Raw genomic sequence first — 10,451 nt, forward strand, 5'->3', positions numbered from 1 at the left:
TGTTCTGAGTTAGTATGGCAACTTTTGTCTTCCCAAAATCTGTCTTAGTTGTAAAATATATTCCTTCCGATAGATGATTCGGCTTAAGCAACTAGCTTTAAATTTTGTCCTCTTAAGGTCAAAGTTTGGTGCTTCCTGTGATGAAAAGAGCTAGGTATTGTCTCCCTTTTTTCCCCCCCCCATTTCCTGCAGATTCTGAGAAACTTTCTCTTGCCTCTACAGAGACTTTCAAAATTTATGTTGGTTTTGAGATAAGAGCTGATACTGTTCCAAGTTCTGAATACAGGGTAATGCAGCACAGGGCTTGTCTACATGAACTCTGAGTTTGTGGCAAGCTGGGGTATGAATCTACCTTGCAGTAGGCTGCTGTGCGCTGACTGTCCATGCACACTCTTCTGATGCGTGCGCGCACAGTTTGTTAATGCTCTGTAATCTACTCCCGTTTCAGTCTGCACCCTAGCTTACCGTGAACTCTGTTGGTGTAGACAAGCCCACACGTGCTTTGAAGAGAACCTGTCATTTTCCCAGCATTGAGATGTGATCTGAGACCACAGCAACCGACGTGCCAGATTTACACAATAGTCTTCATGGAAATACAAAGGATGTTGCACTGGAGAGAGTTGTATGTTGAATGGGTAGTTCACACGAACATCAATTTTTTTGTTTTACTTTTGTCTGCGAGTTCTTCTAAGCCTGTTCCTCTCATTACCACTAGATCAATTAAGTTTATAATGTGCTAGGAAGAAGCAATATTAACCAGACTTCCTGTCTCTTGGCATTAGCTGCCTAACACCATGGAACACATTGGGGGACCCATCAGTGCTTCCCCCACTGGGATAATGCAAAGAAGCTAGTGAATTTACTCTTGTCCATCTCTAGACCAGTGGTTCTCAACCTGTGGGTTGCTTGTGGCACACATCAGCAGCCCAGGTGACCTCCTCAGGGCCATACAGCATGTGTGTGTGGTATGGATGGATGGAGCCCATGTAACACACAGAGAGCTGCATATACAGCCCACAATGGTACATAGGTTGAGAACCACTACTCTGGACATCATGTGCTCCTTGCTTCTGCTGCCATCTACTCATGAAGAAAATGTTAGCAGGTAATGCCCTCTCCCTCACTAGGTTCTATTTCTTGATCTAGGACCTGCAAGGGCAAGTGTATATAGGTGGGTATTTATTTTATTTAATTTTTGGTTTGCTGGGCTACTATGTTCAGTACTGTACATTCTAAGTGAAGAGACCTGGGGGCAGGGAAAACCCTGAATTTAATTTATTGCAACAAATGCAGAAAACTGGTTTGCTGGATCTGCTGAAAATGCCTAGTATTCAAATTTCCACCCACCCTATAGCAATATCTGCTTCCCTGTAATTGATTCGGCTACTTAAGAAAGCATGTAATAGATTGAAAGCTTAGTTAATCCTTGTCAATATTTTTTTTTTTAATTCCCCTTCTCACCTTGGAAGGGGGCAACACAAGCAGCTTCCTCAATGTCCAGAGAAGTTGTTTGTGCCAGCTGTTACCCATCTCCCCTGAGCTAGAGAAGGCAACCGTTACCTTACCAAAGTGGTATAGGAAGCAATGCCTGTTCCTTAGGGAGCTAACTTAGCACATATTGTGCTTGTTCATTTCACAGAACAGATCAGCAAAATGAACAAACATGAAGGTGGTGTAAGTCAGCGATAGAAGATGAGCTGTGCTACACCAGGATATCAGTTGTTGAAAAATGATAGCTACAGGCAATATTCTCGTGTGTGTGGAAGGTAGCTTTAATACAGTCCGTAACTAATAGTGTGTGTGTGCGTGTGTGTGTTCTTGGCAATTAGTCTACAGCCATTGTTCTTGATGGGCACAGAAAGGCAGGGGGCATCAGAAATTACCAGTACATCAGTCCTAGCCAATGCCTATGGTAAAACATGGTTCCTAAGTTCAGGGATCATCCAAAAGTGCAGCAGGGCACTTATTCAAGTTCAAATACTGCTGCTTTCATTTTCAGCAGCATGCCCTGGACAAAACAAGGGAATAGGGAAGTGATCCATGGAGAACAGAGATGGAAAAGACCTTATTGGCTTACTGTTCCTTCCTCCTCCTCCCTTCGTGTTCTTGTACCCTGCAATATACCATACTATTATTACCGTCAGACTTACAGCTCCCTCCAGACAGGGCTCCATCATGCTACTGTACAGACAAAGAGTAAAAGACAACCCTGGCTCCAAAGAGTTGACATTCTTTTACTAGGTCCTCACTGACAACCTGTGTCTGTTAAACGCACCAAACTATCCAGCTGTAAAAACCTACTGGAGATAAAGCACTGTAGTTCTACTGTGTGCTAAACTAGGCAAGGTCAGCCATGGGTGTGGGTATAGTGCTAACCTCACCTCGCTACCATGCAGCAAATGCTTCACGTGCCTCGTCTTTTAGGGGTTTACAAGATAAATATCGTGTGTTCTCACTGTATTTCAAAACCCAAACCTTTCAATGAAGACAAAGCCTTAGCCTGAGGAATAAATGGGAGGAGGGGACATAACTGAGTCTAGCATGGCTCTCTAGTGCTTTGTCAGGCTTGTTATCAACTAGCTGGACTTCCAACTCCCTTGAGCGACAATCCTAGAATCTATTAGATCTTGTGTGTGTGTGTTGGTTCTTCCTTAATTCAGCCTGAACTTCACTTTTCACAAACTTTTTGGGTTTCCCCGTGTGTATGTACTAATGAGGAATGCCTCGTGTCATGTGCTCTTGAGACATGGCCTAGAACATATTGCAGTTGTAAGAAAGTTTATGCAGGGGTGCAGCTTTGTTGCTGAAATTAAGTGACCAGTTTTTGTGGGGCAGGGGAGGTGGTTATGCTTATTGTTACTACTTCTGCAGTAATCAAGGCTGCTCTTCCAACTCAAACGATTCCCTCTGTAGCCAGGGATCTTTACTGTGGGCCCAGCTGCTGAAGGGTGGTGGTCACGATATGAAGTGCTGAGGCTGCTGCAGCGTATCCTGAGTGAGAGCAGACAACCTCAAACAGTTGCTCGTCTTGCTTGGCTTAAGGCAAGCCACTTGAATGATTTCTACCTTATGAGAACCATAAAGATGATATTGTGATCACAAGGCACATTGTACAGCCAATACCTGCATCTTGCACTGGTTTTGATAGGTGTGGAATGGCAGATAGAAAAGGAGGACTTGTGGCACCTTAGAGACTAACCAATTTATTTGAGCATAAGCTTTCATGAGCTACAGCTCACTTCATTGGATGCATACTGTGGAAAGTGTAGAAGATCTTTTTATACACACAAAGCATGAAAAGATCTTCTACACTTTCCACAGTATGCATCCGATGAAGTGAGCTGTAGCTCACGAAAGCTTATGCTCAAATAAATTGGTCTCTAAGGTGCCACAAGTACTCCTTTTCTTTTTGCGAATACAGACTAACACGGCTGTTACTCTGAAACCTGTCAAAAATGGCAGATAGGTAAAGCATTAACATGAATGGTACTTCATCCAGCACCATTGGAGTTAGTGGGAGCTTTATTCTGGGCTCCAGAAGGGCACAGGATGACGCCCATGATGATGAATAAACCAGATTCCATTATAGAGAGATCACAAGTGGGTTGTAGTTCATCAATTAGCCAAATGAGGAAAGAGGAAAATAAACAGGGCTCTATATTTCTGGTTTCACTCTTATTTTAAGGTGTCAAGCATCTGGTGGAAGCTCAGTAACTCCAAGTTGTTCTGGGGCAATCATTACTTGGCTGAAAGCTTTTTGCCTCAACTGAATTTAACAGTTCTTGGAAACTCGGATGTTACAAATAGCAGTAAGTTGTAAACTTCTTTTGCAATCAAAATGTGATGCTCAGACTCAGCTAGACAGGCTCCTACCTCTTTCTTTTAAATCCATTTTGTAGGAGTTTTGGGTCTTTAAACTTGATATGCTGTACACTTAAGGTCATTAGATGGCAAGATTTCAGTAATACATTTGCTGAGTTTCAGCTGAACATGGCTGAACAGTCCATATTTGCAAGCAGAATGTTGGAGGTATCTTTTATGCCAGTCTCCACAAGTTTAGAGCTTGTGTGGCCAACTTTAGGGTAGAATTTGCACATGGCTTAGTGTTTAAGAATCTTAAAATTATGTTGATCTTTAATAGGAAAATCATGTTCTAAGGTGGGTTTAAATAGAGTTTAGTTGCATGTGAGTAGAAACAAGACCAAATCTCTACTTGTGTAACTCCATTGCGGTCAGTAGAGTTACACTTGCAAAGAATTTGACCTGGGGAGTTCCAGGTAGTAGGGACAATATGGGAGAAGAAATGATGAATGTGGAGAAAGCAAAGGATGGGTATCCAGCAGGGGAGCAGATGGAAATGGGGGCTCGAAGGTGAGGATGTGCAGCTAGAACTTGGTAGGTCAGGTGAGAGGAAGGTAGGAAAGGGATGTGAAGTGGGGAAATGACACATGGTCAGAGCAGCAGGACGGGGAGATGGGTTTTAAGCAGCAGCATTTAATCAGCTGGCTCTTCACTAAAGGAAGCAGCCAAAGGAAGTAATTAGGCTGCTGAGATGAGGCAAGATAAATGATTTCATAAACGCTCAGCAGAAATTCCACTCCCTCTATTCGGGGTCAGAAAAGAGTCTCTGGAGATCAGAGGAGATTCAAATGCACGGTAGGTCTGGGGAGCCCGTGCACATTAAGGAACTTGTAGTTCCCATTGACTTTAAATGGAGTTGTGGGTGCTCAGCATCTCTGAAAATCTGACCCGGAAGCTCTGATCCAGCAAAGTGCTTACCTCATGGGTAAGTCCCACTGAAGGCAAGTGCTTTGTTGAATCACGGTATACGTGAATGGGTGAGGGTAGCAACATGGCCTGAGTGCTTCACTCTCTCAGCGGCTAGGGAATAAGTCCTTCCTCTGCTAGTTCGTTGTGCCTCACCTCTAGCCCTTTGAGTCTTCATTTTAGAACAGCTTCCAACATTGTGCTCTAATTGTGCTCTGTGGGATTTCGTTTCAAGGCTATGCATTGACTTTAATGACCAATTGGCTAAAAAAAAAAAAAACTATTTCGTTATGCTCTCTCTCCTATCGCTGTACTCCATACAAAATGTTATAAACAGGACCTTTTGTACTAGTTCAGATTAGAACACAACACAGAGCTGTTTATATCTTTGCCAAAGCTACGATTCTGTAGCATTCAGTGCACAGCGTGGAGGGGTCAGATTTATTCCTGATGTCACTTTGTTGAAGGTAATGAAGTTTCCAAGAACAGCTTTGGCCTCTTAATATTTAATATGACATTGTTGTCACTTGATCTCCTAACACTTTGGAATGATTAATCCTCACAATCTCCCCGGGGGAGGCAGGTAAGTTTTATTACCTCATTTTACAGATAGGTAACCCAAGGCAAAGAAGTGAATCTCACCACATTCTGCTCTGTGCAAGGCACATTTCTTTTACTTTGCCCTCTCTACCGTAAACAGACAGCTGTGTGTGTTGATTAGATATTACCCACATACTCCATATATGTGTATTTGTGTGTACACAGATAGTGTGTGTATATAATATAAGCATGCGTGTGTATATAAATCCAAAACAAACATGGCACTGTTCCCATATCTGCCCTGGGGAGAGGATGACTGAACATGTGACAGATGCTAGTCCCGATGCATAATGCCCGCCTGGAAGGCGCTCTGATAATACAGCGAGGAGTGTGGCTTAAGAGCCTACACCAACTAGACGAGGGAGTGCAAGCTCCCATGAATTAGTGGCAGCATTGGGAATAGTGAGTCAGTTCTCATAGCCCCCATGTTGCTCCACCCACTCAATGCGTTGCTCACGTGGCTTGATCGCTCTTCAACACACCCTTATGAGTGGAGCGAAGTGGGAAATGGTGTCACTTTTATCAGAACTCGGACGGCTAAGTAGCAGCAGGCTATTGACTGATCAGCTTTGCTAGCCATAGGAAGCTACCAAATAATAACGATAATGAAGGTGAGAGTCTGCATGAAAGATCAAGTGTCGTGGTGGATTCTCCATCACTGAGCATTTATAAATCCAGACAGGATGTTTTTCTAAAAGATCTGCTCTAGGAATTATTGTGGGGAAGTTCTGTGGCCTGTGTTATGCAGACTGGATGATCGCAATGGTCCTGTCTGACCTTGGAATCTCTGAATTAGCAGTATTTCAGTATTTCCCAACCAAGATTGGGACCTATTGTGTTAGGTGCTGTATATCCATGGAGTGAGCCATGGTCCCTGCCCTAAAGGGTGTACAGTCCAGCCATGATAAATAGTGGGAGGGAGGAGGGATTTGTATTTGAGGCACAGAGAGGGTAAATGACTGGCCAAAGGTCACACCTGGAATCCAGCCCTCTTGAGTTCTGTAGCAGTGCCTTAGCCACAAGCCCACCCTGTACATACATTGTCTTGCCCTTTTTATCATCTGTTTCAGTAGATGTATGAAATCCTAGTTACAGAGTCAGGCTGGGGATTTGATCCGTTTTCCTGTCTGTTACAATTAATCCCTCTGAGGGTGGAAGCCTCATGCCTTTTTCTTTATGTTCAGAGAGACAGCAGCAATGTTCCGTAGAGAGGACTGGCAGCGGGGTAGGAGGGGTCTGTCCACGGAGACTGATTGCTGGGGAACACAGAGCAGGAAGCAATGCACAAACTATGCTTTCTTGGCTGCATTATCCCCCACTCTCTGGATTTTATCTCGTCCTGACTGCTCTATGTCGGCTCCATAGCCAAGAGCCTTATGCTAGTGCTTCATCCCATCCACTCAGAGAGAACCCCTCAAGCTGGCTAATCCGACTGCTTAACTCGACTACAAGTCTGACACTTTATTTACTTTGCTTGGGCGCAGACCCTTCTGCTTCCTTTCCAGTCACTTTGTGAACGTAAACACCTGCTGCTGGTCTGTGCTGTGACAGCTCTCAGCATCCCGCCAGGACATGGCTTCCCGAGGCATTCTGTTGCTTAGTATGGAGGAGACAGTAGCCGCTTGTCCTTTCTTCAGAAAATACTTCACAAGTGCAAGAGTTGCATCTGCATCTCAGGGAGAAGGAGCAGCGGGTTTTGTTTTGTTTTGTTTTTTTTGTATATCTGGCTAAAGAGAATAGCTGCCCCTATATCCAGGAAACGCAAGTGAAAGGTCCAATCATGCTGGCTGTCATGCCCCTGTCAGTGCAGAGAAACTTCAGTGAGCACTAAAAGGATCGCTAACGTGTAGCAATAGGTCAAACAAGTCTGGGTACAGAGACCCCCGCTAGATAAAAAGGGAAGACTATATTTGCACCAGCTTTTGTTTCAATTATCTGGTTTGTTTATATTTTGCCTCTGTGCCTTTCCCTCCATCCTCTGTGCCCTGAATTCCCATCAGTGAACTGGGAGTTATGATGGCTGGGCTACGATCAACTCTCCCTTCTTAACCAGCTAGCCCCTCCTCTGCTGTGCTTGTCGCTGCCTTCCCCTTGGGTCATACCACCCACAGATTGCTGGCGGGCTGCCATCTCAGACTGCCTCTCCCACCCATCTAATTTTATGCACTGCAGTCTTCTCTTGAGACCTGTCAGCAAGGATCTGTGCTCGGCAGAAATAGCCCTAGGAGAGTAATGACAGCAAAATGGTTGCTAAATAGGGAATGGCTGGGGCACTGCAGCAGTAAGGTCAATTATAATCAACTTGTCTCCATATTCGTCAGACATCCCAGGGATGGGGAGCAGCTGGGGCTGTAACACATCTTAGAGAGCTGCCCTGATGAAGACAATAAGGTATCAGACGCATAAGGAAAAGGTAATCGTCCCATCCATTTGCCGTGGTGGTACTCTGTCTTCTCCCATTGTTGTGAACATAACATCCACTAGTTTCTCTTGTTGTTTTGCGAGGCTTTGGATATTTGCAAAAGTGCCTAGACCTGGACCCTAGAGGCTTGTGACTTAACTTTTCATCCACCCAACTGTGGAGCTAGAGAATGAATGGACTTCTGAATGCAGGTGCTCACCTATCAGTACAGGGTTCTGCCCCACTGGCATGCAAACTAAATGGTGTACACCTGTTTAGTGATTAACACACTTGCTGTCTTTAAGACTCAGCTAAAGTTCCCCAAAGTATTTTCAGAAATTCTTATGAACGCTGAACTTCCTCGAGGGCTTTCTCAACCAGATGATCTCCAAATGCATGGCAGACACTAGCTAAACCTAACACCCTGCCTCTTGTGAGGAGAATAAACGACATGCCCATTTTACAGATTTCTAAACCAATACAGAGAGTTTAGCTGGCTCGGAGAGCTCACAATAAGACGATGGCTGAGCAAGGAACAGAACCCATAAGTCTCAACTCTCATTCCTCTGACCTAACCACCAGAGTACACTCCTCTTCCTGGTCAGGGAATGGAGCCCATGACACCTGATTCCTAAGCCACCTGCTCTAACCACTGCCCCCCCCCCCAGCTATGAATAGAATCTAGGAGTCCTGACTCTGATTTGCCTTGCTCAAACCATTAGACAAACGCGCTCACTTACTCTTTCTCACTCTCTCAGAGCTGGGAACAGAATGTAGAAGTCCTGATTTATGATCTGCTATCCTAACTGCACTGCCTTTTGTGCTGGACTACGTAGGAAATCATCTTTACCTTCTTAACATACAGGACAGTCTTACTGAACTCAGAGCATAGGGAGCTCATGACAATAGCAAACCACTGGTTAATTTCCATGGGTTTCCATTTATTACAATGGTAATCCTGAGTAGAGATCAGCTATTTTGATTCCTGCTAGGTCCCAAGTAAGCTTTCTCCATAAGAACAAACATTTTCACAGCTGTAAATAAACATGGACTTAAAAAAAAAAAGTCACAGAAAGAATGATGGCTTATTTTTCATCCCGTTTATATAGGCTGTCTTGTTATGCAGCTTAACATCTTCTGCTGATAATGATGAAACGCTACTAACTGGCTAATTTTGAATGTTGCTGTCATGTATGTATTTTTCCAGCCACTATCTTTTCTTCGAGGCTGCGTCTGCTGAAATGACGCCTCTCTCTGTTTGTCAGAGGGTCAGGTGCAGCCGATGAATTTCTCCCCTTGAGAGATCCTGAAGCTCTGAGCTCACGCTTCCAAGGATTGAGGTGACTAGCTATGGCAGAACTAGCTGAGGGCCCTGCAAGAGGGAGAATTAATTAAATGCCAGACTGCCAGATCTATGAGAGAGATTGTCAGTAAGGACTGGATCCAGCAGTTCTAACTCCACAATACAGGCCTCTACCATGTAAACGAAAGGGCTAATTTTGCTGGCTATGAGCAGTTAGTAGGTGGCGATCCTGTATGGGTCAACCACGGACTGGCACCAAGACATGCCTGGCCAATGTGTTACACCTCTTTTACCCTGGAAATAAATCCCACGCTGCTGAACAGACGTCAGATCTCCTGCTCTGAAGAGGATTCCTATCCGTTGGGCTGCTGAGCCACCATTAGAGTCTGGGGTGTGTGGAATAAGCCATTTGTTCTCGTCCATTACCCTTCGCCTGGTCTCATCTCTGCAGCTCAGCCAAGGGATCCATCAATAGCAGAGGGGCCACTGCAGAAGCTTCAGCAGAATGACCCAAGAGATGAATCTGGCTCATAGTGCATTAGTCAATGAATGCTGGGAAATTAACCCTTTACTAGCTGCTCTAAAACACCTTGCTGCGTAAAGCATACATGCAAAAACAGTATCTGGTCTGATGCCACAAGGTAAAGGATCCACGAGGCAGGTTAGTTGCCTCCAGATTATTTAATATGCCAAGGAAAGAGCAGGGGGTGGAAAAAATGGCCACCTCTTTGACAAACTGCATATGTTAGGAGCCGGCTGAATCTTAAAGGCTGCAGGTGCGATGGGAGGGAACCTGAAATTTGTAGTGTTCAGCCTATTTGTGTAATTTACAAGAGTCCGGACAATTCTGCTGCTGCTGTTCCCATGGAAACAGATGTTGGCTTGCAGAAAATCTTTACAGGTTTTGTTGTTTTGTTTTTTAAATTTAGGTCCTCCTGCCTCATTTTCAGAGAGGCAGGACATTTTTGCTACCTGGTCCCTGCTTGCCAGGGCAGGCCAGAATTTGACTGGGCCGTTACCAACCCACAAGCTGTTAAGCATCTTGAGATCCTTCTGCATCTGCCCCCATGCCAGGGCAATGCTAAGACTATCCATAAAAATGAGGACACCAGCTGGAGTCAATCCATGGATGGATTTTTGTCCTGCTTGTTCTGTAGTTGTACTTGACATTGTCCTCTGCTCTGACCATATTTAAACATAAGTTGCTAGACGAACCTGTCTTTCTCTCTCTCCCACTCATCTAATGGAACAGTCTGACTTCCAAATCTGTTTGGTGGGTTTGTTTCCATGGCAGTTGTTGTCTGTCTCTGCGTCCCTCCCTTTCATTACAGAGCAGGCCCCCAGCAGCCAGTGAGATGGTGTAGGTGGAAGGAGGTCTAG

Source organism: Lepidochelys olivacea (assembly GCF_965140295.1).
Source record: "Lepidochelys olivacea isolate rLepOli2 genome assembly, chromosome: 21".
Lineage (NCBI taxonomy): Eukaryota > Metazoa > Chordata > Testudines > Cheloniidae > Lepidochelys > Lepidochelys olivacea.